This window comes from Symphalangus syndactylus, chromosome 5 (assembly GCF_028878055.3).
Source record: "Symphalangus syndactylus isolate Jambi chromosome 5, NHGRI_mSymSyn1-v2.1_pri, whole genome shotgun sequence".
Taxonomy (NCBI): Eukaryota; Metazoa; Chordata; class Mammalia; order Primates; family Hylobatidae; genus Symphalangus; species Symphalangus syndactylus.
Genome location: NC_072427.2, coordinates 60,260,400 through 60,269,698, shown reverse-complemented (window position 1 = coordinate 60,269,698; position 9,299 = coordinate 60,260,400). Strand labels below are relative to the sequence as shown.

Below are 9,299 nucleotides of genomic sequence, written 5' to 3'. Positions count from 1 at the left end.
AGGAAATTTTAAATAATATAGATATGACATGACCAAAAATTATTAGAAATGGTTGTGAAACTGCCTTTGCAAAATTATGGTAGTAAAAGAAATCTGACCTAGTTGACTCCATTTTGCTTCTGACCTCCAAGCCATCCTTAGTCATTCCTAGGCGAAGGCCAAGCTAACCTTGGGAGGAATTTAGTTTATAGTTTAAAGCAATTATAACAATAGTCCCTCCATAATCTAACCCTCTCCTTGCTTAGAGACCAAAAATCTCCTTTGTAAGAATAGGATTATGGGAAGGCCTTCAATGTGGCTAAAATGTAGGGATAGTGTCTATAATCCCTTACTGCTCAAGATATCATGTGGCCAGAGGTCACAAGATTAGTGACTTTTCCAGTTATTCCTATAGATAACATCACTATGTAGAAGCTAAGATTGATTTTTAAGATATTTTCCAGACTGACCCCACGTGGACCCATAACTCATGACTCAACTGGTCCTGCAGCCCCACCGGAGGTAGACTCAGTGCATGAGGGCTGTTTTCCACACCCTTGTGATTCCATCCCCAACCAATCAGCAACACCCATTTCCTGGCTCCCTGCCCACTAAATTCTCCATAAAAACCCTAACGCTTGAGTCTTTGGAGAGACATATTTGAGTGATAACTTCAGTTCTCCTGTGTGGGCCGGGTTCCCGTCAGTTAAACTCTTTCTCTACTGCAATGCCAGAATCTCAGTGAATTGATTTTGTCTGCGCAGTGGTCAGGAAGAACCCATCAGGCAATTACAGTGGCAGTACAAATTGAGAAATGGGAAGAAACGTGTCTATTCAGAGTCATCTCTAGATGAATGACATAATATTAGGAGGACTCTTTTAGAAAATCCATAAAACTGCCTCTTTTTTTTGAGATGGAGTCTTGCTCTGTCGCCCAGGCTGGAGTGCAGTAGTGCGATCTCGGCTTACTGCAAGCTCCGCCTCCTGGGTTCACCCACCGTTCTCCTGCCTCAGCCTCCCGAATAGCTGGGACTACATGCGTCCGCCACCACACCCAGCTAATTTTTTTGTATTTTTAGTAGAGACGGAGGTTTCACCGTGTTAGCCAGGATGGTCTCGATCTCCTGACCTTGTGATCCGCCCGCCTCGGCCTCCCAAAGTGCTGGGATTACAGGCGTGAGCGACTGCGCCCAGCCAAAACTGCCTTTTTTCTTACCTTCTTATTGAAGTATTCCCACAGAGAAGAGAGCACAAATCAAGAATACAGCTTAATGAATGTTTACAAAGTGATCACACCTGTGTAACTATTACCCAAGTCAAGAAATAAAACATTATCAAAACCACAGAAATTCTCCCTTCTTTGTGCCGTTCGCAGTCATTGTTGCTCCCCTCTTTCCAGAAGGTAACCACAGTTCTCAAAATTAATACATAGATGATTAGTTTTGCTTGTTTTTGAACTCTATATAGATGAAAATATTTGGTATTTACCCCTATGTATTCTGTTGTGCCTGGCCTCTTTTGAAACCACCTTTGCAAAATTATGACAGTAAGAGAAATATGACATAGTTGATTCCATCTTGCTTCTAGCCTTACAACATGGCTGTCTTCACTCTGTCCTTGGCATAGGCCAAGCTAACTATGGGAGGAATTTAGTTTATAGTTTAACCTTAAAGCAAGGGTGATGATAGTTCTCTCCAAAGCTAAACTGCCTTTGTAAAACTATTGAAAGACTGCAAGATTAGGACTATGGAAGGAAACTGAACTCTGCTAAAATGTAGGCATAGTTTCTATAATTCCTTACTGCTCAGAGGTCATCATGGGACCAGAGGTCACAAGATTTGTGACTTCCCCAGTTGCTCCTGTAGATGACATCACAATTGAAGAACCTAAGATTGGCCTTTTGAGGGTTTTCTTCAGACTTTTCCATTTGTGATGACCAGCTGACTCCACTCATATCCATAGAATTTAGGGAGAGTCTTCAGAGAGAAGGTCAGGGTTCAGAAAATTGACTGAATATTTTGAGAGCTTTTATTTTTTTCTCCCTACCAAAATTCCATTGAAATGACAGAAGAAATATAAAATAATAATAAATCTATAGCAACTTTAGAAAGCAGGGAAGAGTGCCATCAGCAGTGTGAGTTTTTGGAAGGTATAAAAGAAATAGGATAAGGTGGATGGCTAATTACAACAAAGTTGACCCTGCAACTCCATAGATAAGGAAAAGATTCTGCAAAACAAAAGGAACCATGAAAATAAGCCCAAGATTAACAACTGCAGGGAACAAGACGGAATAGGTTATGTCTGGAGAGCCAGCTATTTAATTATAGGGTAGAAAAACAACTGCACCAGCATTCTGCTTGCAAAGCAGTTGGCTTTCTTATATACGAGATAAAGCCACAAATACAGAAATCTAAATCTGATGTGGGAGATTCCCAAAAGAGCCTTTGATTGGGTAGAGTCTCCCCTGACTTATGGGCCCCAAAAGAGAAGGAAGTGTATACACTCAAAAGATATCCAACTATGTAAGCCAGCTGACAGTGTGTGCAGAACCCATGTAATCATCTACATCCTTGGAGCCAGGTGAACATTTTCACTTGAAATATATTCCAGCTAACAACGTAAGAACCATACAAAGAGGCATCGAACTTAACAAACAAAATAATATATCCTTTGGGAAAACAAAATTAAATTGGGAAATAAATGAAATTTCAGAATTATTTTACTTAATATTTTTAGTGACATTCAAGCAGATAATATGTCTGAAAAAAAGCCGTGAAAATGAAATGATTAGTGATTTTTAAAAAATCAGTAGTTGGGCTGAAAAGTAGAAAGAACAAACTGAAGATCAGTTTAATGAACTGAAAGGTTGGACAGACTAATTTTCAGATAGCTCCATGTAAAACGGCAAACAGGAAAAGAGTATAAGAATTTGTTATGCTTAACATCATTTCTTTTCCTTTTTGGGTTTTGCAAATTCTCTTGTAATTCTTTTTCAGTCTTTCTTTCCCAATCTTGCTTTATATTTTCCAGAAATTTCTTACTGTTCTTGTATGTTGGTAGCACACCTCTACCTTTGCAGCATTTCTAAAAATATATTTTATTATATATTGTTATAAATAAATATATACTATATAAATAAATATATATAAGAAATACATATATTTCTTGAGACGGAGTCTTGCTCTGTCACCCAGGCTGGAGTGCAGTGGCTGATCTCGGCTCACTACAACATCCACCTTCCATGTTCAAGCAACTCTTGTGCCTCAGCCTCCTGAGTAGCAGGGATTATAGGCATGCACCAGCACGCCTGGCTGATTTTTGTATTTTTAGTGAATACGGGGTTTCTCCATGTTGGCCAGCCTGGTCTTGAACTCCAGGCCTCAGTTGATCTGTCTGCCTCAGCCTCCAAAAGTGCTGGGATTACAGGCGTGAGTCACCGCGCTCAGCCTCTAAGAATATATTTTTAGATTTACCTTTCTACTGTCACCAGGAGAATTTGGAAAGGGATGAGACATAAATACTTAAGTTCAATTGGTCACCTTGAACCACAACAATATAATCTTAAGATTTTTTAAATTCTTTTTTTTCAGCATCTACATTAAGAATACATATCATCTTAAGATTTGAGGGAAGAGCCTTTCACATTCATTTCCTTGGGGTTTTTTAATTTTCTTTTACATTTGGTTTATTTTTCAGAGTGTGCATAGAAACCATGTTGCCAGAAGTACTTTTCTCAGTAGATTGCCTTGTCCACGAGAGTGACCTGAAGATTGGTGATGGTCTCTCTCCACTTAAAACAATCCTGCACATTCAGAGTATTTCTCACTAGGCAGCTGCCAGCACTGGACAATATAGTTAGTCTATGAAGGTTAGTAGACTTGCTTAAGGTTTTTTTGTTTTTGTGGCAACCAAGTAGATGAAGTAAGTTGACCAGCTGGCTCTTTTTCAATAACAAGGTTTATAAATAAAAATGCATTAGTGATCTCACGTGTGTATATTGACAGCTTTAAAATGCAAGACCTTGATTACAATCCTATGGAAAAATCCCATAAAATATATTTATATATTATTTCATCCAGAAAAAACTATTCCAAATACATTATACACAGATTTTTTGGTAAGTAACTGAAAATAAATAAAATTTATTTTATATTACAGTTTTAAATGTGAAAATGATTCCTGGGTTAGTTTCTGCAGTAGAAGACTTCTAGTGGTCCTTATGTGTTGTAGTCTTAGTTTAGGCTATGAAGCAAAGATATTTGTTGTTTTTAATTCTTGATTTCTAGCTTAATTAAATAGCGGTCAAAGAATGTACTTCATATGATTTTAGTTTTTTTAAATTCGTTGAGGCTTGCTTTATGGCCTAGCACACAAACAATTTTGGTAAATGATTTATATGCACTTGTAAAGAATATGTATTCTCTTATCATTGTGTGCACTGTTATATATATGCCAATTAAGTAAAGTTTACTAAAAGTTTTCTTTAGATCTTCCATATCTTTGCTAATTTTTTCTTTATCAGTAACTGAGAGAGATGGTTGTATGGATTTGTTTTCTCCTTTAAGTTCTGTGAGTTTTTGCTTTAGTTATTTGAAGATATGTGAAATCAAATTTAGAACTATTTTCTTTTCCTGATGGATTTTCTTTTGCTACATGTTCCACTTCAATAATAAAATAACTGGCCGGGCGCGGTGTCTCACACCTGTAATCCCAGCACTTTGGGAGCCCGAGGTGGGCAGATCACGAGGTCAGGAGATCGAGACCATCCTGGCTAACACGGTGAAACCCCATCTCTACTAAAAAAATACAAAAAATTAGCCAGGCGCGGTGGCGGGCGCCTGTAGTCCCAGCTACTCGGGAGGCTGAGGCAGGAAAATGGCATGAACCTGGGAGGCGGAGCTTGCAGTGAGCCGAGATAGCACCATTGCACTCCAGCCTGGGCAAAAGAGTGAGATTCTGTCTCAAAAAATAAATAAATAAAATAAAATAAAATAAAATAACTATACCAACTTTCTTTTGCTTAATATTTCCATAGTGTATCTTTTTCCACTTTTTTATTTCTAACCTTTCTCTATCCTTATATTTAAGGGATATGCTTTTTAAGCAACATCTGGTTGTACTTTTAATCCAGTTTGAAAAAATTTGGCTTTTAATTGGAGCGATTGCTTTTAATATAGTTACTGATATATTTGTGTTTATACTTATCCTCTATTTTCTGCCTGTCTCTCCTGTTATATGCTCCTTTTCTTTCTTCTTTACAATATTTAAGTTAATTAGGCATTCTTCATTACTCTATTCCCCCCTTTATTTGTTTATTAATTATACATTCATTTACTGTGTTTTACTGCATATGCTGAGGAATACAATATATTGCCTGGACTTATTACAACCTAATATAACTCCTCAGATATTTACACTTCTTGGACAAGGCTAGGTCTGTAAAGTATTTTAACTTTATTTATTACCATCCTTTGTGTTATTAATCATTTTAGTCCTACATATGTTTTAGCTCCCAGAAGACAATTACTGTTTTTTACAATCAATAACCATTTATATTCACCCACATTTTTATTCTTTCTGTCATATTTCATTCCTTTCTGAATTTCTATGTATCCATTTGGAATCTTCTTTTTTTCTTTTTTTTTCCTCTTTTTTTTTTTTTTTTTTTTTTTTTTTTGTCTAGAGGAACTCATGTTAGAATGTATTTTAGTGAGAATATGCTGGTGAAATTTTTACATGCTTTTGTTAGTCTGGAAATGTCTTTATTTTGCCTTCTTGTTTGGAGAGTATTTTCCTCTTTCTTTCTTTCTTTCTTTCTCTCTCTTTCTTTCTCTTTCTTTCTTCCCTTCCTCCCTCCCTCCTTTCTCTCTCTCTTTCTTTCTTTCTCTCTCTCTCTTTCTTTCTTTCTTTTTTTCAGAGTCTCTCTCTGTCACCTAGGCTGGAGTGGTGCAGTGGCACAATCTCAGAACACTGCAGCCTCCGCCTTCCAGGCTCAAGCAATCCTTCTGTCTCAGCCTCCCAAGTAGCTGGGACTACAGGCACACGCCACCATGCCTGGCTAATTTTTTGTATTTTTTGTAGAGATGGGGTTTCACCATGTTGCCCAGGCTTGTCTCAAACTCCTTGGCTCAAGCAATCTGCCTATCTCAGCCTTACAAACAGCTGGGATTACAGGGTTGAGCTGTTGTGCCCAGCCCTGGAGAGTTTTTTGCTGGGTATAAAATTCTAGAAAGACAGTTCTCTTTTGGCATCTTGAAGATGTGTTTCCATTGTCTGTCTTTTATTATTTCCATTAAGAAGTCAACCATAATTCTTACTGCTATACCTTTGAAGGTAATGTATAGTTTTGCTATTTATCTGTTTTCTGGTTTTTTTCTTTGTCCTTTGTCTCTGGTTTTCATGAGTTTTACTGTGCTATACCTAGGTGGTGTTTTCTTTGCCCGCATGTCTTTCACTTTGGAAATTCTTTGCCTTAATTACTTAAATTGCTCTGTCTTATTTTTTTCTCCTCTGCTCCCTCTGGGACTCTAATTAGATACACCTTTTTACCAGGCCTATATAGCTATAATCTTTTCAGTACTTCCATTCTTTTTATTCACCAAGTTTCAGCTTAAATACTTTCTGGCATTTCGTCTAAATCACTAAGCCTCTCTTCAACTTCCAGTATTCTATTTAACCTACCTATTAAGTCCTTAGTTTCAGTGATTACATTTTTTTAAGTTTCAGGTTGCCTTTCAGTTCTTTTTTATACCTTCCAGCCAGCTCTCTGTAATCTATAAATTATTCATCCTATCATCTATTTTTGGCATATTAATCACATGTCTTTTTTAAAACAATTTTTTCTTGATGTGTAACAGATGTACATAGTTTTGGGGTACATGTAAATAAGTTAATACATTCACATAATTTGTAAAGATCAAATCAGTATACTTGGAATATCTATCACCTTAACTTTTTTTAAGATTCTAGAAACACTTGAATTATTCTCTTCTAACTATTTTGAAATGTACAATAAATTATTGTAAACTATAGCCACCCTAATGATTTATCAAATACTAGGTCTTATTTCTTCTATTAAACCATATATTTGTACCTATTAATCAATTTATCTTCATAGTTCCCTTCCCCCTACCCTTCCTGGCATCTGGTAACCACCAATCTACTCTCTATCTTCTCAAGATCAAGTTTTTTAGTTCCTACATTGAGTATGAACATGCATTACTTGTCTTTCTGTGCTTGGCTTATTTCACTTAATGTAGTGACTTCCAGTTCCATCCATGTTGCTGCAAATGACAGGATTTTGGCCTTTTTTGCAGCTGAATAGTATTTCATTGTGTATCTATACCACATTTTCTTTATCCATTCATCTGTTCATACACACTTAGGTTGATTCCATATTTTGACTGTTGTGAATAATGCTGCAATAAACATGGGAGTGCAGATAGCTCTTTAACATATTGATTTCCTTTCTTTTGGATATATACCCAGTAGTGGAATTACTGGATCATATGGTAGTTCTATTTTTAGTTTTTTGAGAAACTTCTATACTGTTCTCCATAGTCACTCTGCTAATTTACATTCCCACCAACAGTGTATGAGGGTTCCCCTTTTCCACATCCTCACCAGCATCTGCTACTGCCTGTCTTTTTGACATAAACCATTTGGACTGGGGAGAGATATGTCATTGTTGCAAAGTAATTGCAGTTGTGGACTGTGAATTTTAAACCATTATAACTATGCTCAAACACATCTTTATTAATCAAAATAGGAACCATTACAATCAACACATTTTTGCCAATAAGAAATAAGTTTGTTTATTCCTGTAGTGTAAAAATGTGTGCTTTAGGATTCAACAAACTCTTGGAAAGCATTTTCTTCATTCTGCTGGTTGTAGAAGCATTTTCCCTGCAAAAGGTTGTCAAGATGCTTAAAGAAGTGGGAGTTGGTTGGTGAGAGGTCAGGTGAATACGGTGGATGAGGCAAAACTTTGTAGCCCAATTCGTTCAACTTTTGAAGTGTTGGTTGTGCGACATGTGGTCGGGCGTTGTCGTGAAGAACTGGGCCCTTTCTGTTGACCAATGCCAGCTGCAGGCATTGCGGTTTTTGGTTCATCTGATCCATTTGCTGAGCATACGTCTCAGATGTAATCATTTCGCCAGGATTCAGAAAGCTATAGTGGATCAGACCAGCAGCAGACCACCAAACGATGACCATGACCCTTTTTTGGTGCAAGTTTGGCTGTAGGACGTGCTTTGGAGCTACTTCTCGGTTCAACCACTAGCTGATCATCACCATTTGTGGTATAAAATCCACTTTTCGTCCCATGTCACAATCCCATCAAGAAATGGTTCATTATTGTTGCGTAGAATAAGAGAAGACGACACTTCAATACAATGTTTTTTTTATTTTTGCTAAGCTCATAAGGCACCCACTTATCTAGCTTTTTCACCTTTGCAATTTGCTTCAAATACCAAATGACCATAGAATGGTTGACATTGAGTTCTTTGGCAACTTCTCATGTAGTTGTTAGAAGATCAGCTTCAATGATTGCTCTCAGTTGATTGTTGTCAACTTCCGACAGCTGGCCACTATGCTCCTCATCTTCAAGGCTCTTGTCTCCTTTGTGAAACTTCTCGAACCACCACTGCAGTGGACGTTTGTTAGCAGTTCCCAGACCAAATGCGTTGTTGATGTTGCAAGTTGTCTCCGCTGCTTTATGACCCATTTTGAAGTCAAATAAGAAAATCGCTCAAATTTGCTTTTTGTTTAACATCATTTCCATAGCCTAAAATAAACATAAAATAAATACAAGTAATAAGTCATTAGCAAAAAAAAGAGAAATATGCATTAAAATGATGTATGACATAATCACATGTATTTAAAAATGTATTCCAGTATCAAATGGCAAATTTCAACAATGCTAAAACCACAATTACTTTTGCACCAACTTACATTTCTCTAATTACTGATGTTGAATATTTTTTCATATATTTGTTGACCATTTGTACATCTTCTTTTGAGAAATGTCTATTCAGAGCTCTTAACCATTTTTTTAATTTGCTTTTTTTTTTTTTTTTTTTTTTTTTGCTATTGAGTTGTTTGAGCTCCTTATATGTTCTGGCTATTAATCCCTTGTATGATGGATAGGTTGCAGTATTTTCTCCCATTCTGTGGGTTGTCTCTTCACTCTATTGATTGTTGTCTTTGCTGTACAGAAGCTTTTTAGCTTGACATGATCCCATTGGTCATTTTTGCTTTGGTTGCCTGTGCTTTTGATGTCTTACACAAAATAAATATTTGCCCAGACAAATGCCCTGGAG

The 9,299-nt window shown here is 36.8% G+C and overlaps 1 pseudogene; it reads right to left on the bottom strand.

Moving 5' to 3' along the window:
* Window positions 1-7,734: 7,734 nt before the first annotated feature.
* LOC129482601 (histone-lysine N-methyltransferase SETMAR-like) lies at window positions 7,735-8,761 on the bottom strand (annotated as a pseudogene).
* Window positions 8,762-9,299: the final 538 nt, after the last annotated feature.